This window comes from Neopelma chrysocephalum, unplaced genomic scaffold, assembly GCF_003984885.1.
Source record: "Neopelma chrysocephalum unplaced genomic scaffold, ASM398488v2 Primary Assembly neopelma1_68, whole genome shotgun sequence".
In the NCBI taxonomy this organism is placed as follows: domain Eukaryota; kingdom Metazoa; phylum Chordata; class Aves; order Passeriformes; family Pipridae; genus Neopelma; species Neopelma chrysocephalum.
In genome coordinates, this window is record NW_020897727.1 from 6,036,331 (window position 1) to 6,044,425 (window position 8,095).

The following is an 8,095-nucleotide window of genomic DNA, read 5'->3' on the forward strand; positions in this document are numbered from 1 at the left end:
ACTGAGCTGCCTGTGCCGAGCTGCACCGCGCCGGCCCCTCGCAGTGAGGAAGTGAAGCCGGCACGAAGGGGAAGTTGTTGGAAAGTCAGACCGGAATGGCTGATAGGGAAGGCAGAGCTGGGCTTGGTCACAGATGGTTCCTGTTGGGGAAGGACACAGGCGCAGCTGCCCGGCCACCCCCACCCGCCGCATTATCACTGCCCGGCAGCTGTTCACCTTCCCCTCGCCATGGAACACGGCTCCGCTGCCACCGTGGCCCTGGCTGTCACATGAACGGCCCTGGCAGTCGGGCAGGCGCCAAACGGGCAGGACACCCCACACTTGGACAGTGCTCAGTATCTCCGTCCCCAGCTCCTGTACTGACACGTGGGACCAGCCTGGCTGCAGCAGCCCCTGTGGAGCTCACGACACTGGGGTGCTGACACCCATCCCCTCGGGACCCCCCAAACCGGACAGACACCCCTCCTGGGACAGGGCACAAGGCGAGACTGACCAAGGTAAGAGAGACAGCGGCGGGAGGAAGGTGATAGTGAAGGATACTTGCCCAGGTTACCTGCCCAGTGGCATGCTGTGGCTCTCACCCCGGTGCCAAAAACAGCCTTGGGCAGACAGATGCTTCCTGAGGGTGGCACACGGCTGGTACCCATTGGTGCATCCCCATGGGGACCAGCTAATGGGAGAGGGGAGCAGGGGCATGGCCAACCCCATGGCTTATCAGCACAGGGACCCCTTCGGAGCCCGCTCTGCAATTAACCTTTCCATAACAAACAATCAGCTCTGAGGATGTTTTATTTACAGCATTTCAATCCTCTGTTTACTGGGTGTTTTTGCTCTTTCTGGGGTCAGCAGCTCACATCTGATCCCACAGGTTCTGTGGGTGCTGCTGATCATCTGCAGTGCGGAGGCTCTGTGGGGATGGAGCATCCCACATCCCTGTGCTGGAGCATCCCCAGGGCACCAAGACTGAGGGACAGTGGTGGCTCTGAGGGACCTGGGGGGCTCTGCTGGGCTGTGCCTGGTGAGGGCAGGAAAGCAGAGCCGCCTGAGTCACCAGCGTGAACAATACTGGCCCTCTGCCTTGCTTCCCCTCACACATCCCGCTCCCCACCGGCACTGCGCTCTGGCCACAGCTCCCTGCCCACTCCTGGCACCCACCCATGGGTCAGGGATGTGGCAAGGATGGGCACGAGGGCAGGGTTTGCGGCACACTGTGGATGCTGCACCTGTTGTGCTGGTTCACTGTGGGTGGGAGCTGCACTGGGGTCCCTGTCCCCAGACCTGCAGCAACACTGGGCACATCCCAGGCACAGGGCAGCCGCCGATAAGGCGCCGGGATAAGGCGGTGCGGCTGCGGCGGCTCGGCGGGCACCGCGGTCCGGAAGGCTGCAGCCAGGGAGCTGTGCAGATTGCTGCAGGCTCTCTGGGCTGCCCGTTAGGCTCTTGGCAGGAGAAATGTTTATTTTGTTGGCCGAATATCTCTGCAAACTTCCTGATTTCCTTGCGGCCGGCGAGGCAGCGATAGGGCTGGTGAGGCTGTTGCCGGCCCCGCACTCCGGCTTCAGTGCAGAGCTGTTATCTCCAATACACAGCGGGCAGGGAAGAGGTGGAGAAAGGGAAATGAAATACAACAGAGGTGGCACATTTTTTGCTCTTGATAACAAGCCCTGCTTTTAGCCTGGGAACTTGGAAACGATGCAGGTGGCCAGAGACAGCCACAACGTCCCCTGCTGCTGCGGCGCATCTGGACCTCGTAACAAATCCCAGACCTCACCCCGCACAAAGCCACGGCTCCTCATGGCATGGCCTGGCGTGGCACAGATCGGCACCAACCTCCACATGGCCAGAGCCCCATGTCGGAGCATTTTGGCCTTGGTGGGATTCGGAAAGCAGCCCCAAGGCTTGGGTCTCCATCCAAGCCTCATGCTGGAGCCGAGGCAGGCTGCACTGCACCGCTGTTAGCTTCCATTGATTTTTGCAGGAATGTGAGGTGTTGGAAGTGCAATGCAAGCTAATTAAATTCCCGTTGTTATTAAAGAGCTCTGTTCAGGCAGTTGTAGTCTGTGGGATGGAGAGGGCTGGCAAGGAGCTGGTTCCCAAGGTTTAGAGGGGAGAAGGGGAATGTGAACTAATGTGAACCCCAGGATAGCTCAGGGGATTTTGCTTGGTATCACCCAGTGAATTCCTGCTGGCTATGGGTGAGACTGGCAGGACTCACCTCTGGTGCTGCTTCTATGGGGATGTCAATGACATCTCCATACACCCCAAAACACCAACACTCCGGGACAGGGCAGCACGTGGCCATCTCTGTATTGCAATTTAAACACTTCCCAGACTCTCCATGACAAAGAAAAGCTAAAAGCTTGACCCCTAGCAGCACCAAAACCTTAAAGCTTCTGGAGAAGTGATGCTGTATCCCGAAGTCTCCCATTGTTTAAGCCAAGCCGGTGATTTTTCGGAGCCGGCGGCACAAGGCGAGCAGGATGATAAGCAGTAGGGGCTGGTTTCCCTTTGAAAGCTACAAAGCAGGAACGAATCTGTCAGCAAGGAAAACAGGATTTTTACTTTTTTTTTTTTAAATGGAAGATGCATTTTTTTCTTTTCTGTATGGAAGTCATGAGAAAGCCACAAAGCCACTGGATCTGCTTCCCAGCGGCAACAACCGGTGGGGCTGCTCCTTCCAGCCCTTGGCTGAGGAAACAAGGGGCTGGGGTGGCTGCAGGGCAGGTGACCCCAAGTTTGGGGACTCCCAGGAGTGGTCACAGAGGGAAGCCAGGCACAAACAAACCCCCTTTCCTTGGAAAGGCTGGCGTGCAGCACTTCCTGCCAAGCAGATGTCCCCGGGCGGATGCAGCTGCGGCGGGCGATAGCCAGTGGCGGGTGAACCGCCTTCCCTGGCCACTGGCTCCCCACCGCACCTTATCTCCCTGGTGCATTCCCTGATGAATTAATGTGCAGGAAAATCCAGCACCAGGGCTCCCGCTGTAAGCAAAATGCCAAGGGAAGAGCACTGGGGGCTATAGTCTGGCTCCCAGTGCTCATTCCAGGTTGGATTAAGGCACTGAGATTCAGGCCACCACATCCATGCTCTCAATCAGTGTGATGGGACCATCCATGGTCACACCAGCCAGGAAAATGGGACCATTCATGGTCACACCAACCCTTCCTGGCCCAGCAGCTCCCTGTACCTGCAGGGATGCTCCAAGCAAATGGTTCCCCATGGAAACTGGGGACCCCACAGCATCACGGGGTTTTGCATTGCTGCGGCTGCTCAGGAGCACCCAGACACATGTTGTCCCCAAGCTCTGCTAGACAGGCAGCACTGGCATGGCCACTTCTGGCATGGACTCAGAGAGGTAGCTGGGGATGCTCTGCTTCCTGAGAGGGAGAGGATTGAGACTGAGAAACCCAGACTGACAGACAGACTCGCTGGGGGTGACACAGGAAACCTGTGGCACGTCAGGGCTGAGTGCCGGCACGGCTCAGTGCCTTCATCTCCAGACATCCTCCCGTGAGAGCAGGCAGAGGCAGGACCCCCAGCACAGCATGGCAGAGGGGCTGTGGGTGCTCTGGTGAGAGCCAGGTGGAGGCAGGACCCTCGGCACAGTGCGGTGGAGGGGCTGTGTGTGCCCATGGAGGGACAGAGGATGAGTCACCAGCATGGTGACGGGGAAGGTGTGATAAACCAACACCATGCACTTTTTTAAAAAGCTTGAGGCTTGTGAAGAGGGAATGCAGCCGGAATAGCAATCAGCTCCTACCGGCACACTGGGAAGCAACAGGGCTGAGCAAGAGCTCTGGGAGAACCAGGAGAAAGGGGACAGTGCAAGGCAGGGTAGGGGGCTCAGTGAGAGCAGTGGGTCAAGACTGATGGTTGGGCACCCACAATGTGCGAAAAGGGACCCCAACACCGTGGTGGCTGCAAAGGCATGAGTGGGGCATGGGTTTGGGGGTGTTTTGGGGGCAGCATGAGCCCAGCACTCACTGGGTTGCCTCACATCCCCATGCTCAGCCCTGATAGTGGGCAGGGGTCACGTGCAGGGGCAGATATGGGGCCTGGATGGCACGTGGTGGTGACCATTTCCTGTGAGGTTTTGATCCCAGTTGCCCTCATCTACCCTCAGCAAGTATCTTATCTCCTGGCATGCACCAAGTAAAGCCCCTGAAGTCCCCCTTTTCCCCCAGGCTCTGCCTTGGGGTGCCCCTTTCCCTGGGGCAGGTCCTTGGCACTCCCCAAACCACTCCATGCAGCCTCTCCATGTGCACGGATGGAGGGATGGAGGGATGGAGGGATGGAGGACATCACCCAGCAGGAATGGAGAACATCACTCAGCAGGAATGGAGGACATCATCCAGCATCGCAAGCAGAAGCGATGGGTGATGATGACGCACTTTTGCGGGATTGGGACACCTGTGGGGTGGGCAGGCAGTGACGGGCACTGGGCAGGATGCACAGCAGTGGGAGATGCCAGCTCCTCAAAACAAAGGGAGCTTGGATCACCACAACATGTGTGGTTAGCCTCTGTGCTGGGCAGTTGCTCATTATGCTATCAATCACACACCAGCGTGACCTACACCTAGTCATGACAGGAGTTTCCACCCTCTCCACCGGGTGGGAACATGGTGGGGCCCCATCCTGCCCTGGCTCCAGATTTGCCAGGGAAGGATTGCCAGGCCCTGCATTGGGATGGATCCAGCAGGCTATCGGGCTCTAGCAGGCGCTTATCTCCTGGCCAGCTGTTAATTTCCCACCACAGCAGAGCAGAGCAACCAGCTCTGCCGAAGCAGGGCTGGTCCCATCGCCTGCCTCCCGTGTACCCAGGGAGCTGAGGGATGGGGGCATGTTTCCCCACAGAGATGCCAGACCTCCCTCCATCCCCATTCATGGGATCGGGGCGTGCAGTGGATGCATGGCCATGGAGCACATGGCAGCTCCCAGCCCGGCTGGGCAGGGAACGGGTTTGGGGCAGGAAGGGGTTAACCTGGGGAAGTTTGCTCACTCTCAGCAATGATTTAAACCAGACAGAAAGGTTCTGTCATCCATCACGCTAACAGCCAGATCATTGTGTTTTAAAGTGTCTGTAATTGCAGCAATACAGAGACCAGGAGAAAGATAAAGGCTGGGAAGATGCAAATGCCAAGGGGAAGCACCAGCCCCCTGCACCCAGCAGGGAGAGACCCGGGGACAGCCCTGGGGACAGCCGGGGGAGGAAGGGGGGTGGCCCAGGCATCCTCCTGCATGGTGATGGCACAGTGTGGGTGATGGCATGTCTTTGATGTGGTGGGAGCACCCACAAAACAGCACAAGGAAACAAACCTAGGGACAGGGATGGGCAGGGAAGGGTTTAAGTAGGTGCTGGACTCCAAATATTACCTAAAAATTACATTTATCTCCCTTGTTATTGCTGGATTAGCACGAAGTGGCATTTCTCTCCCCATCTCTCCATCGGGATCAAGGTATTGTGGGGGCAGGATAAGAAGCAGAGTGAGATGCCACCCAAAGCATGCAAGGAGGTGACCATAGCCATGGCCACGGGTGCCCAGGCTTTGTCCCAATGTCCCAGGCCATGTGCAAACCCACCAGCAGGGAATTATTAACATTCAGCCAAAACCCACTGAATAAAGTGAGCGAACACAAATGTTTATTTTCACAGTAGTGAATTATGACTTCAATAGACCAAAATTACAGGCTGCGTGCAAGGAATGGGAACGCAGCAGCCCCTGCCACCCAAACGCTGCCAGGGGGGACACGGTGGTTCCGTCCCATCCCTGCTGTCCCCTGGGGGTTACGGTGCTGCCTCCCCATCCTGCCGGTGCACGGGCTGCTGGTGGGCTCCTGGGGCAAGTGGTGCCAAGGCAGCGGATGTTTGATGGCACCCCAAATTAACCAGGAGATGGAGGGGTGGTGGCTTTTCCCAGCAGGTTGCTGTGATGTGCCCATGGCAGGGTGTTGGCAGGGGGGTTTGATCATCTCTGGGCTCATGGCATATCACCAGCCAGGCATTCACAGGAGGATTTTGCGATGTATTCAATGTTCTGCACTTGGGTGTGTGACACAGGTGGCTCGGCTAAGAGTGTCACTGCCATGGGCAGGTCCCTGCTCCCCTGGTGAGGGGCCAGATTCCAAAGGAGCCCTGTGCTGGTATCCCAGAACTCTGGGGCTCTGCCTCGGGACCACTCTCGGGCTGCCTTGGTGATGCTGGGGTTCCGTGTTGCCTCGACCTGTGGGCCGGTGGGGTCTGCACCAGGCACCACGTGTCCCAATGCACGTGTCCCCACGCACACGTGGAGAGATGGTATTTGCATGTGCCAGCCGGTTCCACCCATGCAAAGCTGGGGGTGTGGTTAGGCGGGCGTGCAGCTGTTCGGGGGTGGAATTTCCTCCAGTGCTCATGGGCCTGTGCTGGTGGGGATGTGCCGGTGGGACCATGACACTCACCTGCACAAGGTTCCTGGAGAAAGGTCCCATAGGGAATGAGGGCAGCAGGAATGCGGAGAACCCTAGGCCCGGTGGGCTTTTCTCTGGGAATGAGGGATGGAAAACTGGAGCTGGAGGTTGGAATGGCTGAGAGTGGGATGAAGGGGCTGGACTAGGGCACTGCAGCACCTCCTGCTGCGGCCCCTTCAGTGGGGTGATGTGGGGGGGAGCTTGGCTGTGCAGTGACCATGCAGTGGTCATTTAGTGGCCATGTGGTGCCCACACGGAGGCCATGCAATGGCCGTTTACTGACCATGCAATGGTCACACCGTGCAGCAGTTCTGCCGTGGTCGTGCCAGGGCCATTGGCCTCGCAGTGCCCGCACAGTGTCTGTGCATCAGCCACACCAGGGCCACGCCCTGGCTGTGCAGTGGCCACGCAGCTGTTTGTGCCACCCGACACCCTGGCAGTGGTTGTGCAGCAGCCGTGCCGTGGAGACTCACAGCCTGGCAGAGCTGCCATGGTCCCAGTCACTGGGAAGCGGGTAAGGATGAGTAATACAACCAGCACAGGGGCGGCAAAGGCTCGGCAGTCCCAGCAGCTGCCAAGCACAGGAATTACACGCAGGCAGGGCTGTGGTTCGTAGGGAAATTCGCAGGGAAATTTGTGGGGCTTGTATTCCCGTTCAACATCATAGTAGGACTTGGGCAGGGAAAGGAAAATGTTAATGCTCCCCCCAGCTGGCATGAGGGGGGAGCCAGGCAGCCAGATGTGTGCACCGTTGCCCTGCACTGCTGTAGAGGAGGGTCCCACTGGCATTCCCACCACGCAGCTGCTCTTTCGAGTCCCACAGAGGCCAAGTGGGGTGGGGGGCACATCAAGGTTGGACTGGGATGGGCATGTGGGATGTTGAGGGCTGTGCCTCTGGGGCTTGTGGCTGTGTGTGTGACTGCTCCAATTGCAACCCCAGTCCTTGGGCCTCTGGAGAGGGAAGCTGAGCAACCACAGCTCCAGTCCCCTGCAGCCCACCAGCCCCTTGCAGACACCCCCACTCCGGTCCAGCCCCTTGACTGTTCCCATGGTCCCAGACAAGCCCTGGCCCATTCCCTTGCAGCCCCTCCACCTCCCCCCAAACAACTCCCAGACCCTTGCAGCTCTCCAAAACATTCGATGCCCACCCCATGCAACCCCCCACCCCCAGCTCTGCAACCCTTGGTCTTCAGCACGCCGAAATCCTTGTGAATCCTGAAGCTTTTGCAAACCCCAAACCCCGGAAGCCCACAAGCCCCATGTACCCCCTGCACGGCCCTCAGGTTGACTGTCACCAGGCCCCGTGCACCCCCCAAAGCCCTGGGCAGCCCCATGTCTCTTGCAGACCCCCAGTGCTGTGCAGCCCTTCGGTGCTGTGCAGACTCTCCAGTAATGCCCAGCTTTGTGTCCCCTCACAGCCCCTCAGTGCCATACAAGCTCCATGTCCTCCCGCAGCCCGCCGGTGCCGCCCATCCCGGTGTCCCCGTCCATCCCATCCCATCCCGTCTCATCCCATCCCATCCCGTCCCATCCCATCCCATTCCATCCCGTCCCCGGGGGTCCCGCTCCGGTGGCGGCGGCGGCGGTGTGGCGCCCCCTGGCGGGCGCGGCGCAGCGCCGTCTAAGGCAGCGGCGCGGGCGGGCCCCGCT

At 58.9% G+C, this 8,095-nt stretch overlaps 1 protein-coding gene across 3 annotated transcripts in view; it reads left to right on the top strand.

Moving 5' to 3' along the window:
• The first annotated feature begins 265 nt into the window (after positions 1 to 265).
• Positions 266 to 8,095, top strand: part of CBFA2T3 (CBFA2/RUNX1 translocation partner 3) — a 30,701-nt gene continuing 22,871 nt past the window's right edge. For 2 of the 3 annotated variants that reach the window (XM_027684986.1, XM_027684990.1), the window contains exon 1: positions 267 to 497. The gene's annotated coding sequence lies outside the window, so the exon portion shown is untranslated. Of the gene's footprint in view, positions 498 to 8,095 lie in introns of all 3 variants that reach the window. The other variant, XM_027684989.1, reaches the window with a different exon arrangement.